Here is a 15,624-nt window from a genome sequence, read left to right on the forward strand (position 1 = left end):
GATTCACTTCCCAGATGGCCGACACGGCCAGTGTTCGGTCAGGCCAAAGCCAAGAGCTTCATCTGGGTCTCCCATGTGGGTGGCAGGGGCCCAAGCACTTCCCAGGCTGTTAGCAGGGAGCTGGGCCAGACGTGGAGCTGCCGGGTCACCAGCTGGCGCCCACATGGGAGGCCGGCGTCACAGACTGAGGCCTCACCCGCCACGCCACAGCGCCGGCCCCACATGAGCTCACTTGACCTTCCACTGGGGCAAGATGGCCCTCGGCGTGGGGTGTGGACACAAGTGCAGCTCGAATGTCCCGCAGGGACCAGCCAGTGTCCTGCTGGCACTGGGCAGGCCAGGCCCGGGGGAGGGGGCCCTCAGGGGAGGGGAGTTAAGGAGCAAGGTGGGAGGCCAAGGGGGCGAGCGCGGCCTGGCTGAGTGCCTTGGCAACTTGGCGCGTCTTTACAGCAGCCCGCGACGTGATGTGCCCATTTGTTAGATGAGAAAACTGAGGCTGGCGTCGAGTCCTTTGGCCGAGGTCACGCAGCTCGAGGCAGGACCCCTGCCCAGCTTCCCACAGGCCCAGCTGCCCTTCAGTGGGGGGTGATCCTGCTGGGGCCCAGGGCCCGGCCCCACCCCTGCCTTGCTGGTGCAGCCCAGCCATTAAACTCCCTGTGCAAGTCCCAGTGGGACCGAGGTCCCAGGGCTGAGGGCTGCCTCTCTGACTCTCTGCTGGGCTGCTCACCACTCAGATCGCCTGGGAGGCCCCTCCTGCCGGCTCCATGGGGACAAAAACACCTAGTGTGCACCAGGCACCTGCTGACCCTCGCGGCCCAGTAGCCAATGAAACAGACCCCAGCGCTGCCCTCGGGGACCACCAGGCAGAGAACACGCGGCTGCCGCCGGGATGCAGGTGCTCGGGGCGCCCTCCTGTCTGGGCCGGGTGTTTATGCCAAGGCTCAGAGGAGATGGGGCCTAGCCCAGGGAAGAGGAGAGCAGGCACAATGGTGTTGAGCAAATCCGTGGTTTAGGGACTGTTTGTTGGCCCATTTCGCAGGTGGGCAAACTGAGGATCCCAGTGTGTGATTAATTTGCCAGCGGTCTTCTGGCCAGGAGGTGGGGTGCTGGCATTGCCACTGAACACTGCTGCACAAGGGGGTGTGACACGTAGGGAACCCCTGGGGCCAGCACCCACCCTTACCTGGGGTGTGTGGATAGGGATGGGGTGTGAGTTGAGCCCCGTGGTCTTGCTTTCAGCTCCTACCCTCTGGTGTCTTTGGCACAGACCCTCCCAGGAGCACCAGTCACTGGTGGTGGCAGTGTTGGCCACAAGGCCGCGGCCCACGTGCTGGGGACAGAGGGCAGGGTCTCCCGTTTGGCTGGCTCCTCCCCTTCCAGACCATGTGGGCTTGTTGTCGTCTCGCTGCTTTGCCAAGGGCGAGGGGAGCAGACCTGGGACCCGGCTGCTGTGGGAGATTCCCAGGTGCCAGCAGAGATGGGTCCCAGCGTGGGGTGACCTCAGACTGTACTGTCACCCCGGGGCTTTTCCCAGCGCAGTGTGTGCATTGCCCCCGTGCCTGTGTTGTCCTGGGGAGGGGAGGGGGCTTCCCTCCCACAGGTGGGGCAGCTCTGGGTGCAGGACGGGCCTGGGTCTGTGGCCCCGGAGAAGATATGACAGGGGGACCAGGCTCCGCTGCCTGGCAGCAACAGGGAGACGTGGCAGTCCTGGTGACGGCAGTGACAGCGAGGGCAAGGCCATGGCGGTGGCAGGAGGCAGGGGGGCAGCCATGGCGCTGCCGTGAGGGCAGTGACGCTGGCGACAGCGGCCGTGATCACAGTGGCCCTGGCCTCCCCTCTGCTCCAGGGCACCTGATCTCTGACCGCCACGGGCCGGGGGGAGGGGCTCAGTTTGCAGAAGAGGGAGTGAGGCCCGGCCTTCTCCCAGCTATGAAGAGGCAGGGCCAGGGTTCAAATCCGAGTCTCGTCAGCCAGACGCCCTGTGAGCCCCTCATCCAAGCTCGTGGGTCTCAGCCCAGTCGCTGGCCACCCCCCTCCCGGGGTCTGGGGCTGGGGGGTGGGGCTGGGTTTGTTTTGCTCTTTGACCCCTCCCCCAGGTCAGGCTGGTTCTCCCACCTGAGTGCTCCTAAGCTTCTAGCAGGTTCCGTGGTGCTGCGCCGCTGGCCCGGGGGGCCCCACTTTGCGAGCCAGGGTCCCTCCTCTCCTGTCCCTGGCCCTGCGGGATCCGCGTTCCCGGGACCCCGCCCCAGCCCGTGTGCGGAACGCTCTGTTCTGGTCTGGCTCCTGAGCTAATCCAGCATCCAAACTTGCCCCCAGTTACGTAAGTGTTGCCTGAGGCCCAGAAGGAACTAGCTGGTGCTGCCCCCGCCAGCTGCTCCCAGGATGTCAGCGCTGGCCGCTTCCCTGGCCCCGGAATTCCCGGAGCAGCTGCCGAAGCCTCAGGCAGGCCCCGCGTGCCCAGGGTGAACCCCAGCACCGGCAACACCCCTCCTCCCCAGAGCGGCTGGCCCAGGGGGTGGAGCCGTCCCCGTGACCCTGCACATCTGGGCCCCAGCAGCTGCCCAGCGGCCTCAGGGGTCAGTGAGGGGGCGGCCGCTCCCTCAGGCTGAACCTGTGCCCTTCCACCACCTGGTCCCTGTGACACAGCCCCCTCCCCGGCCCCAGCCGGCCTCACAGCAGGTCCAGGGGGCCCCCGAACCCCGAATCCCTTGCTCGCCTGCCCTCCTGTGAGGCCGCAGGTCTGCCAGTGCCCGGAGCTGCAGGCAGGGTATTGATAAGCAAAGGCGCTTTACTTTTTAAAAAAAGATTTGCTTATTTCTTTATTTGTTTACTTTTATTTGAAAGGTAGAGTTAGAGAGAGAGAGAGAGAGAGATCTTCCATCTGTGGGCTTGCAACAGCCAGGCTGGGCCACGCAGAAGCCGGGAGCCAGGAGCCAGGGGTCCCCGTGGGTGCAGCGGCCCAGGGCCTCGGGCCGCCCTCGGGGGCCTTCCCAGGAGCTGTGCCGGGGTGGAGCAGCCGCTCTGCGCGTTCCGGGGCTGCGGTATCGGGTGCCGGCGTCACACACAGCAGCTGAGCCCGCTGTACCGCGACGTCGGCCTCCACAAAGCTTAGTTTGGAAAATGGAATTAAAAAGCCAATTTATTTTGGTGCCAAAAAAAAAATCTTTGAAACCCAGGCACGGCCTTTTCACAGCCATCATTTTGGTGACCTTCACACTGAGCCAGCATGGCGCCCTCTCACAGGTCAGGGGCCCTGGGGGGTCTCTCCCCTGCCCCCCCAGCTGCCGGGGCCCTGGTGGCCCTGCGCCCCCTTCTCACGACTCCCCCTCCTCTGCCTCGAGGTCACCTGCCATAGGATTTCAGGCCCCTGTGTCTGTCCTTAACCACAGCCGCAGAGACCTTCCTCCAGGTGGGGCCGCCGCCCGGCTCCCGCGGCCCACCCCTCACAGCCCCCACCCAAACTGCTTGGTGCTACCCAGCCCCAGCAGGGCATGTGCAGGTACCGGACTGCGGAATCAGCTAGCAAACAAAACGAACGGGGCAGGCGGGCGCTGGAGTTCAAGCCCACCTCCTACCCCCCCGCAGGGGCTGCAGGCTGTACCTGGCGCTGTGCCAGGGGGCGGGCTCTGCTCTGTAGCCAGGCACAGTGCCGGCGCCGTGGGGAGTTTCCAACGGCCCCAAACTGTCCGGGTTGTGTGCCTGTAGGCACCGGGCCGTCCTTGCACGGCTACCCACCCAGCCCCACCTCCACCCCAGTCTTCAACCCTCGCACCTCCTGAGCCGCTGGCCGTCTCTAGCCTCAGCCGCCTGGGCTGCAGGAAGCCCGCCTCTCGCCTGCCCGAGCTGCCTTTGCTGTGGGCCTGCACTGAGGGTGGGGTGGCCGCGGCCCTCAGCACGAGGTGGGCACTCAGAGGCGGAGAGCAGCCTGGGAGGCAGAATGCCGGCTGTGCTGTGCTCCCCTCTGGGCAGGGGCACCCAGGACTGGGAGGCAGGGCCGAGGCCGGCTGGCCCAGGCTGGGGGTCTCAGGCTCTTACGAGGACCCTCCCCTTTCCTGGTCCGTGTAGATGAAAGCCAAGGCTGCACGATTTCTTTGTAAATGTCCCCCAGGGGAGGAGATGCAGGGCGGTGGGCACTGGGCGCGGGGAGCACTCCTCCAGGGGCTCCGGCCTGTTCCACGGGCGGCGCAGAATTGCCTGCCACTAGGGGGCAGCAGAGCCCTGGGGACGGAAGCGTGGAGAGCAACAAGGGGTCAGAACAAAGGCCTCCTCCCACCCGTGGGCAGCCCCTCCTCTTCCTGCCGGGGGACCCTGCTGCCCCCTGGATGGGACACCTGTGGGGGGGGGGGCAGAGACCCTAGCAGGGACCCTCTGGAGCCCGTGGTCAGGCCACACACAGGGTCAAGGTCCTTTCGGGAAGGAGGCGTGGCGTGGAGGGGCGTGTGCTGTGCAGGCCACATGCTGAGCCAGGCAGCCACGGGGTCATGGTGGGGAGACGGGTCGGCCGTCACCTCCCAGGAAAACGGCCCGGGGCTCCAGATCACCGCTGCGAGCTTCCCCGTTGCTTCTCGGAGGTTTCTGGACGCCAGGGTGAGGCTGCCCGCGGGGAGGGGCGTCCACGGCCTGGATTCACGCCTGGTTGAGCTCGGCTGCCAGCAGACAAATCAGACACGCAGCCTGCCGGGGCCACGCGGGCGCTGACCTCCGCAGACCAGGCTTCTGGCATGGCCGCACCGATACAAGGGCAGGGCGCACTGGAGAGAGCGCAGGACAAGGGACAGCCCGCGGACAGGCCGCTGTGTGTGTGCTCGCTCGCCCTGCCCGGGGGCTGGGGGCTGTCCGTGGGCTGTCCCCGGCGCCGGCCGGGGTCGGGGGCCGCTCTCAGGGGGACCCACCCGCTCTGCTCTGTGCACTGAGAATCCCAGGCCCCCGCAAACCTTGGTCACCCGGAGGCGCCGGCGGCCCCGGTGTGCAGAGATCCCTGTGGGGTGCCCCCTCACGCGCCCTTGAATGTCTGCCCCCAGATCCTGGCCACAGGCTCTGCCCCCGGGGACCCGACCTAAAACCCAAGACAGAAGGGCCCAGGAGAACGCGGGGACCAGGCTGCCTCTCCGAGCTTTCCCTGGCTTGTCAACAGGTTTGGGAATTTTTTTTTTGGGGGGGTCCTTTCCTGAAGCCCCTCCAGGCCTGTGCTAAGTCCTGACCCTGAGTCAGAGGCGAGGCGCGGGGGCCGGGGGCCTCCCCAAGGGCTTCGTTCGTCCGGTTGCTCTGCTACGGCCCCCCAGCGGGAGGGGTCAGGTGACAGGCTGGGCGCGCAGAGTGTGCCCTCGGGTGCCCTTGGAGCAGTGGCGGCCCAGTGCCAAGCCCTCTGAGGCCCGGTCAGCATCCAGTGCTGCCTCTGGCCCGCCCGCCTGGCCCCGGGTCAGGCCTGTGCTGGCTCCATGGCCTCAGCCTGGCGGGGCCGGTGCTGACCCCGGGTTGCTGGCTTGGCCGCCAGCCCCTGCCCTCCGTCTCGATGCTGACACAGGGCTCCCGGCTGAGCTGATGGACTTAGCAGGGCAGCGCGGTGCCTGTGCTGAGCTCTGCTGGACCGGGGCCAGGGTGGACTTCTCGGGCTGCTCCCGGGGCACTGCTCACCTCCCACGCCTGGCAATGCCGGCCTCCGGAGCGCAAGTGCAGCCCCCCCACCCCCGCCCAGGCTGGGCTCTCCAGGAGCGGCGGGGAGGGGGGGCGGTGCGTGTGCCAGCACCTGAACCCCCTCGCGCCTGGATCTCTGCCGGGGAAGCCGCTGGTTCCTGCAGCCCGCCCTCCGGAGCCGGCCGTAAAAGGATGACTCGGCGGATCCTGAGGTCTGCAAACCATATTCCCCGGGGCTGTTCAGATGGAGACTCTGGTAGACCCCAAACAAGACGTGGCCTCCAGCGGCCTGTGGGGCCCGGGGCTGGGGGGCAGCGGCCTATGCTTCCTCTTGGGTCCGCCGCGGGGGGCCTGGCCGGGAACTCCCCGCCCGCTGGGTGCAGGCTCAAGACGCCCCCGTGAGAAGAGCCGACCCTGGCCTCACTTCGCTCCGTGGATGAGGTCGTCCACCCCGCCACGGGTGCCCTGGTGATCCCTGTGGGGGTCAGCACCTCTTTGCCTCTGCGTCACCGGCTGGGGTTTGTTTTTCCAAATCGGAACCAGTTACTGCTTGCGACTCCGCTAGGACCTGCCCAGAGCCCGTCGGGATGGATGGGGACCAGTTGTGCCCTGGCTGCTGCAGGTGCTGGCGGGCTGGGAGCCGCGTGGGCCGCCGGGTCCGCCCCGGGGTCGGCTCCAGCCCTTTCAGCCGCGTCCGCCCTCTTTTTCGTGTTTGTTTGTTTCGGGTTTTTTTTTTTTTTTTTTTTCCCTCGCTCACATTTCCAGCCTGGCTTTCGGAAGGGCGCGGATGACTCAGAAATCCTGCGAACGCAGCAGCAGAGGCCCCGGGCACGCACTCGACCGGATGTCGTCGCTCCTGGGGTCTGCGTGGGGGGACCGCCCGAGACCCCTGCCAAGGCCCCCTTCCCAGCCAGGCTCGGGGATCTGCGTGCTGTAGAATCTGCTTGTCCCGTGCAGATCCCCTGCTCTCTTAAAGAAACCCAGGCGGACGGGGTCACACAGCCCAGCTCCTGGATGGCGTGAGAGAGGGGCTTCGGGACCCTAGCGGCCCCTCCCCCAGGCCCGCCAAGTGCCTAGCCCAGGTGTGGACCTCTGGGTGGTAGGCAGGGGCTACAGCTTCCACTGTTGCCTGGCCCTCGCGTACATCTGCTCCCCGTCCCCCAAACTGCAGAAGTATGGTGACAGTGACACAGGCCCGGAGCCCTGCGGTCCCGGCCTCTCTGGCCACAGTTCCTGCAGCAGAAACCGCGGGTGTGGACAAAAGCCCGGCTCAGGCTCAGCCAGCGATCCAGAGGCGGATTGCAGAGCCGCGCCTGGGTTCCACCACTCCTGGCTTAGGGACAGACACGCCCTGTCCACGCAGGGCGCACAGGACTGCAGGCCGGGACCACTGCTGGACAGGGCTGCAGGTGCAAAACCGGATGTTGCTCAGCCCCGTTGTACAGGGAACCGAGACCCGGGTGGCGCCCAGGGCTCACTCCCGACTGTGGCAAGCACAAGGCGGGGTCTGGCCGAGAGGCAGGCCACGGACAGGGGAGCCGACATGGCCTCGGTCAGGGCTGGGGGTTCCCGCCGGGCCCACCCGACCGCACCTGGATGAGGTAGGGAGGTCGCAGAGGCCGAAGGTGGAGGCAGGCGGGGAAGCAGGCCCCGGGCTGCCTGTGGGTTGGTCGAGGACAGCGGCTCCGCCATGCATGCCATTTAAGTGGGGGCTTGGGGTGGGGGTGGTGCGGGAGCTCCAACCAGCTCAGGAGGACCGGGATGTGTGTGGGAGGCCAGAGGGCCGGGGCGAGAATTCCAGACAATGGAAGGAGCACACGGGTCCGGCCAGATGGCCTGAGATGGAAGCTTCTGGAACAGCCTGTCCAAGCGAAGCCTCTGCCATCCCATCGGGATCCCACCTGTCAGACTGGGCCTGAGTGACAGCTGAGTCCTCACAGGCCCCGCCCGTCACGCCGTGGGTGGGGGCCGCCCCTCTCCCCGTGTCCGGATCTGAGGCACCCAGCGCTGGCTTCCCACGGCCCGCGGATCGAGAAACAGGTAAGTTTCTCCTCCTTGCTGACCCGCACGCCAAGTCTGCCGGAGCTGGGCCAGGCCAGGCGGGGAGCCTCTTCCGGGTCTCCCCCGCAGGCGCAGGGGCCCAAGCCCTTGGGCCGTCCTCCGCTGCTTTCCCAGGTGCATTAGCAGGGAGCGGGATCGGAAGCGGAGCAGCTGGGTCTTGAATCAGAGATGCTGGCGTCACCGGCGGCGTCAGGCATGGCATGGGTGCTCCCCGGTAGGGCTGGAATGGGGGGGACAGAAACCGGAAACAAATTGGACATGGGGGCAGCCAGGGTTAGGGTTAGGGCATAGGCCACTCCCGCCCCAGGGTCTTTGCGCTGGCTCCGCCCTCCGCAGCACGGCACCCCTGCCTTGTTTGCTTGTCCCTGTAGCCCCTTTGAAGGAGCTTCCCTCCTGTCTGCACGGTCGGTCGCCTCCCTCACTGCCAGGCGGCTCCTCCTCCCTCCAGGCTGGGTTTCCTGTTTCCCTGCGAGGCCGACTCCCCTAGGATGCATTTGCCTGAGCAGATATTTGGAGAAAGGGAAAAATGGGAAGAGAAAGAACCAGGAATCTTGCTGCCCCCTCCGAGGCCTGGCCCCGAGCCCCCAGCTTCTCCTGCCCACGCGGGGCCCCCGCAGCCCTCGACTTCCTGAGCCACAGAGCTGGCCTGCCTGCTGCGGGGGCCAGGCCGGGCGCGGCCCGAGGCTGATGGCCCGGGGGCACCCTGGCCCTCTCCAGCGGCTTTGGCTCCAGCTCGGGCTTCTCACCCTGGGCCCCTCTCTGGCCATCCCACACCGCCAGTTTCCGGGGCTGCGGGAGGGGCCCAGGGCGGGGCTTGGCCTTGGCCGCGCCCTTTGTCTTGAATGGACTCTCATTCCGCCGCCTCCCCCTGGGTGGAGAGAAGCGTGGCTCACTGTGGACAGGCCCCAGAGCCGGCCGGCCAGCAGGTGCCCGGTGTGGGAGCCGCGGAGGCTGGGGCTGCACCCGGAACCCCAGCCGGCGACAATGGTGCCATGTGGCCCTTCGGGGGCTGAGCAGCCCTCATGGGCCAGGCCCCTGAGTCTCCACACACCTACAAGGGGGGAAACTGAGGCTCCTGGGCCCCACACAGGTGAGCCACCCCCGCACAGGTGAGCCACCCCCACACAGGTGAGCCACCCCCACACAGGGGAGCCACCCCACACAGGGGAGCCACGCGCTGCCTCTGGCGAGAAGCGTGCCCTGCGGCTCCGTCTCTCAGAGGCCATGGCCCAGGCCCCAGCTCTGGCCTCCTCGGCACTGGAAACCCGCAGTGGCCCAGGTGCTGTCCCACTCGGACGTGCGCACAGAGCGAACCTACAGGAAACACTACGCGACTTCGCTTACAGAACCCGGCTTTTCCCAGCCGCGTGGTCTCACCGCGGTGCAGCCTGGGAGTCGGGGCCACGGCAGGGCCTCCTGATGGGCCTTCTCAGCCCCGCACAGCCGAGCGGCACCGCGGTTCCAGAGACGCTGCGAAGGGGCCAGGCGGGTTTCCTAGATTTGGTGAGAAAGAGCAGCCTGGACTGCCTTTTCCATTTATTTTTTCCGAATTTGTTTGAAAGGCAGAGACAAAGACGGAGAGGGAGGGAGGGGGAGAAAGGGAGAGAATCTTCCATCTGCTGGTTCACTCCCCAAATGCGTGCAACAGCTGGGGCTGAGCCAGGCGGAAGCCAGGAGCCAGGAGCTCCGTCCAGGTCTCCGCACGGGTGGCAGGAACCCTCGTCCTGGAGCTCACCTGCTGCCCCCTGGACGTGCATTCGCAAGAAGCTGGGGTGGAGACACCCTGTAGCTCGGACTCGGGTCAGGCGCTCTGCTGTGGGATGTGGGAGACCCAAGAGCCGGCTTGGCCTGCTGCACAGTGCCCACCGCACAACTTCTTCCTCCCATGGAGGAAGCACGGCGGGTGCAGGCCTCGGGCCGGGAACACGCAGGCCCTGTCGAAGCCCGGAGGCCCCGCAGGCTGTGCTGCTCTGACCGACTGGGCTGAACCCAGCCCTGCTGCTGTGGCCGCACCAACCTCCTCCTGCCGCCCCAGGTCTCTGCAGCCCGCGGGCTGCCCAGCACTGTTCCGGCACCTTGGCGCCAGGCCAGCTCCGCCCCAGCTGGCTTGTGCTGCTCTGGCCTCTGGGCACATGGCCGCACGTACATCAGACAGGACCACCACCAGGGGCCCTGGAGAGAGAGCCAGAAATACTCGAAGCCAGTCCTGGTGCCTGGGACGGAGGGCCCGGTACACCTGCCACAGCCAGGCACAGCCGGGCACCCACAGGGTGGCTGAGGACACAGCCGGTGGGCGGAGACAGTGGACTCGATGGCTTCGTGGCATCTCTGGCCAGAATTGCAGGGGATCAAGGTCCCTGGACGTCCGTGGAGCTGACGTGACTTCACCAGGGCCCCTTTGGGCCAAATCTGCAATCGGAGTGGAGCAGCCCTCCAGGAGGGGCAAGGGCACGTGCAAAAGCCCCGTGGACGCAGGCAACGTCCCCTTTTCTAGAAGTTGGGGGGAAAACCCCTGTTGTTGGACCAGAGCCTGGAGGGGAGTGAGGGAGCTGGAAAGGTTAGGGGCCAGGTCGACCCCCTGCCTTGTGAGCCAGGCTTGTGAATCGGGCCTTCAGGCTAAGCCACAGGAGGCTGGCACAGCGCCGCCTGGTGGCTGCGTGGGGAATGGCACCCTCCCTTGCCCACGGGCGGCACCTGGACAGGTCCTGGGCTTGCCCTAAGCCCTCCTTGCTCTGGTCCTGAGAAGGCCTGTCCTGCCACCGCCAGGTGGACACAGCTCTCAGGAGCCAGGCTCCCAGCAGAGGCAGCAAGGCGTGCAGGGCGTGGGAGACAGCACACCCACATGGCGTGGAGCTGATGCAGACGGCAGAAGCCTTGGCTAGTCTGAGCCTTCTCCAGTGCGCACCGGGCGGGGCCCAACATCGGGAGTGGGGCCAGGGGAGAGGACCGGGTCCTCATGACCCTCCCTGAACCGTCTGGGGGGCCTGAATCTCCGGCCTGCAGACAGGGGTGTGGCTTGCTGTGCTGACGGCCACACAGTGAGCAGCAATGCAGCCACCATGCCGTAACCCCCCTCATTGCATAGGCCGGACAGCCCCCAGCCCCCGCAGGACCCACGGCTGCACCACCTGCCTGGCCCAGTTCTGCCGGAGATGGATGGCGAGTGATGCCCCTGGTCCCAGGGCTGCCAGACGGCCCCCAGCCCCCAGTACACCCCTCCCAGCAGTTTTCCATCCTCAGCCCAGACGGGGTGAGTGCGGCCAACTGGCCTTCGTGGAAAGACAGAGGAGCAGATGGGGTTCTGTCTTGAGTCTCTGGGGCCTCAAGTCCAGAAGGGAGGAGCCGGCAGGGCTGTGGGGCACCGGGGGAGGACCCAGAGATCTTCCATCCACTGTCCAAATGACTACAGTGACCAGAGCTGAGCTGATCCAAAGCCAGGAGCCAGGAGCCTCCTCCAGGTCTCCCACGCAGGCGCATGCGCCCAAGGACTTGAGCCATCTTCTACTACTTTTCCAGTAACACCAGCAGGGAGCTGGATCAGAAGTGGAGCAGCCGGGACTCAAACTGGCACCTAGATGGGATGCTGGCACTGCAGGCGGCAGCTTTACCCGCTTTGCCACAGCACCGGCCCCCTGCTCAACCACGTTTGCAAAGTTGCCACGAAAGGTCACGTTGGCGAGTTCTAGGGCCCTTATTCAGCCTGCTCCATACCGCACACTGCAGGCCTTATTTAAATATACAGTGGCTGGGGCCGGCGCTGTGGTGCCATGGGGGAAACCACCACTTGCGAGGCCGGCAGCTCGTATCGGAACACAGGTTCGAGTCCCGGCTGCTCCCCTTCTGATGCAGCGCCCCCTCGTGTGCCTGGGAAAGCAGCCGGTGTTTCCTGTTGGGCCAGAATCTCCCCACGCGGGGCTCCTGCCCCCACCCCCGCCATGCTCCGCTCGTCTGGGGGCAGCAGGGACCCCCCTCTCCTGCCCATCACAGCCTCCCCGGTACAAGCTGGCTTAACGACTCCCAGCCATGAAGGAAGGCCCGGCGTCTAACCCGGGCGCTCCCCCCCCTGCTGAGCGGTGTGACCCTTCCCCTTCCCCGCCCCCCTCTCCGCCTCGCAGAGCTGCTGGGAGAACCCAGAGGCAGGGCCTGTGCCTGGAGACCATGGAGAGGCAGGCGGCTGCACTGACCCTGAGCCCAGTGCACACGGTGATCCTCGGGCCCAAGCAATGCTGAGTCCTGGGCCGGGGACGTTAGGCAGGGCGCATGCGCGGGGGTGGGGTGGGGTGGGGGGCTTTGCTGGGAGCCTCGGGAGTCCCGAGCCAGCCTCAGGGCGCCCCAGCCGTGTTGTGCTGACAGGGAAAACAAGCAAAGATGAGACCCCCACCCCAGCCCCTGTTCTGGGGTAGGGGTGAGCGTGACGGGGGAGGTCCTCGCTAGCAGGTTCGGGGGTGAGGGGGGCCAGGGCCCCACTCAGGAGAGGGAAACAGCTGCAAGCTGGGGGGGGGATCCCGTGGCATCCACGGCCCGCCCCTACCCCACGCCCTCCCTGATCCCGGAGCCTGGGCGCGCTCCTGGGTTGTCCAGCAGGTGGGAGGACTCAGCTGAGGGCCCGCACGGCCCAGGTGGGCCCACTCCAGCCTCGCGAGTGTGCCCGTGAATCCCAGCTCCCCGCCCCGCCGCGTGGGCAGGGGCAGGGGGAGGAGGGGCGAGCACGTGGGCCACGGAGAAAGGTGGTTACCCAGTGAGTGACGCGTTGCACCTGTTACTTCCGCCTGGGGCACTCACCCCGCCCCTTCCGAGCACGTCCTACCGCCCGCGGTGAGACGGCCTGGGAGCCTCGCCGGCTGAAGACACCGCAGCCCCGAGACCGAACTCAGAGCCCGCGGGGGTCCGCGGGGGTCCGCGAGGCCTCTGCTCGCTCACAGGTGAGACGGCTTGCGGCCGCCGCGCCGGGGGAGGCCGGGTGCGTGGGGTGCGCGCCTGCTGCGCGGGGCAGGGTCCTCTCGCCTCCAGGGCTCTGGCTGTGCTCTGGTTCCGCGGGGGACGCCGTATGGAGGTGCACACGCGTCTACATGCGCGGGGGACGCCGTATGGAGGTGCACACGCGTCTACATGCGCGGGGGACCTGGTCCCGAGGTGTACGCGGGTCTACATGCGCGGGGGACCCGGTCCCGAGGTGTACGCGGGTCTACATATGTGTGTTAACCCATCCTCTGGCTCACATCCCCCCCCCCCCCCCCGCCACCCCAGGTGTCTGTAACGGCTCCCAGGCTGGGGCCGGAGCCGGGACTCAGTCCAGGTCGTCCACCTAAGAGGCAGGGACCCGACCTCTAGAGCCATCACCACCCTTCCGGGGTCTGTCTGAGCAGACCTGGGGCAGCTGGGAGTCAAGCCCAGGTGCTCCATGGTGGGGTGGGGGCGTCCCAGCCACTAGCCCCGCCCCCCCAGGCTGGGTTATGGCTGGAAACCACCACGCCGTCGGGGTCCCCACTGGCCCCGCCTTAGTGGTCAGAGGCTGGGCTGCTAGTGAGGACGGTCCGTCTCGGGTCAGCCCAGCGGTGACCGTGTGCACTCAGCGGAAAGTGTGAGTCTTGGTCGGCAGGGTCTCGCCCCCAAGGCCCGGTGCGGCATTAGAGGTTAGAGCCCAGGCTGGGCCATTGGTGTGTCCACACCCGGGCCTGGGAAGTGACCAGGGGCCGCCCTCACCTTCCAGAAGGTGAAGGAGCGGATGTCTCTCCGTCCTGGGCTCTCGCTGCTGCTGCTCCCGTGGCTGGCGCTCCCCGGGGAGAAGCTCTGCCCGGCCCTGCACGTGACCTGTCCCCTGCCCCTTGGAAGTGCTCCCTGTGGCCAGGGAAGGGCAGGTGGCCCCGTCCGCCGGCTCCTCCTCCTCTCTCATGCTGTGCTGGCAGTGGGGGGACAGACGGGTGCCCCGTGGTGCTGGCCGGCTCTACCAGGTGGAGGCTGCAGGGAGTGGCCACAGCAGGCGGGAGACCCTCGGAGGACCCAGCACTGCCCACACCAGGAGCCCAGCTTGGCCCCTGACTGTGAGACATGAACTCCACAGTGTGAGACGTTGCTGTGGCGGCCCCAGGACCCTGGCACGTCCCCACGTGCCCTGACGAGAGCCGGTGCCCCGGGCCCGGCCTTCGGTCACAGAGGGCTCCTGCCCTCCGCGGGGGCCGCCGAGCTGCCCTTCCCCAGGGCAGAGGCTCAGAGGCGGCTGTGGGTCTGGAGCTCTGGTCCTTTCTCAGTTCTCCGAGGAGTCTGGTGGGTTTTTCAGAATTCTGGGTCAGGTGCTGAGGCGCGTGGCTGTGGCGGTGAAGCCGTGGGGTCTCCCTGAGGTCTGGAGAGCGCAGCTGCTGGCAGATGTCCAGTCTCAGAGCCTGGGGCAGCTGTTTCAGGGAAGGACTTTGATTGGCTAGGCTTGGTCATGTGCTTACTCCTTGGCCCTACCACAGTGGCCGGGGCAGGTGGGAGTTCTATGATGGACTGTGTCACGTGTTCACTCTGGGGTGGGACACTTCTGTGATTGGCAGGTCTGACAGCGCACAGGCGTGAAAGGCTGGATGGGGAGGGGGCGGAGCCTGTCCCCTCCTGGTGCTCTCTGTCCTCAGATGGCGGGATGGGCCCGAGTCCGTGGGTTTGGGGAGATGACCGTGTTGATCCGGCAGAAGCAGGAAGCCTTGGGGAGGGGTGGCGTGGTCGGGGCCCTCCCACCCCCACCCAGACTCGCCCAGGGCGCAGTCCCAGAGGCACGTGGGAGTGACTGTCCATTGCACAGATGGCAAAATGGAGGTCTTGAGAGCCCAGGCCCCCACCGGGGAGGGAACCAGCTCCGTTCCCAGCCCTGGCTCCGTAGGAGCAGACCGGCCTCTGTTTGCCCACACACTGGACCAAGTCCTCTGAATTCCGGCAGAGGGGCGAGGCCCACGAGGCAGTCAGAGCGCAGGCTAGGGCAGCTCACCCTGGCCCGGGGGGCGAGGCCATCCCTGGGGCTGGCGAGTGACTTGGGCCCAGGCAACACGGCTCCAGGCTGAGGCTGTGTCCACGTGCCCAGCCACGCCTCCTGCCTTGCACACCGCACTCCTGCGCCGTGTCTGCCGGAAAGGAGTCAGCCCAGGCACGGCCACCCCCGTTTCTCCCTGGAGCACCCCAGGCACACAGCAGCTGCTGGGAAGGCGCAGTGGGCCCGTGTCTGTGCGCATGTGTGTAGGGGCAGCGTCTGCAGAGCTGCCGGGGGCTGGGAGGCACCTGCCCACCGTGACAGAGGTTCCCCGAAGCTACCGTCCATACTGGCCAGGGGGCGGGGCGATGACCGGGCTGGGAGGGGCTGAGGAGTGTCAGAAGGGTTTGTGGTCGGTGTAGGGACTGGAGCTGCCCCCAGTGAACACAGTGGACGCAGTGTTGTGTTTAGGTCCTGTCTGGCTGCCGCTTCGCTCTGGCCGCCCACGGTGCTGCCACCATCCCGTTTCTCTGCGAGCTTCACGGCTACCTACGAGGCCTCTTGCCCGCCCCAGTCCAAATCCAAGTCACCTGGGTGGCTGCAGGCGCCTCCGTCACACCTGTTCCGGAGGAGGGGGCCTGGAACCCTGGGGGCGTGGGCTGCCTCCCGTGCCTGTCCAGGTGCCGCTGGTGCCTGTCTGTCCTGGGCTGAACGGACTCCCCCAGAATTCACGTCCACCAGGTGCTGTGGGCGGGACCTTGGCGGGGAGCAGGTCCTCTCTGTGTGATCCAGGGGCCGTGAGGTTGAGTTCCCCCAGTGAGGGAGGAGGTCCCCCGGCCACCTGCAGCTCCGACAGGCAGGAAGACCCCGCCCCTGAAGCAGGAGGGGGCGGGCCTTCCACACCTTGATTTTGGGTGTCCGGCCTCCAGCACGGGGGCAGTAAGTCCAGCCCGTGGCCATGGGCAGGGTCAGTCGGCGGCCCCTGCGGT

This window comes from Lepus europaeus, chromosome 19 (assembly GCF_033115175.1).
Source record: "Lepus europaeus isolate LE1 chromosome 19, mLepTim1.pri, whole genome shotgun sequence".
Lineage (NCBI taxonomy): Eukaryota > Metazoa > Chordata > Mammalia > Lagomorpha > Leporidae > Lepus > Lepus europaeus.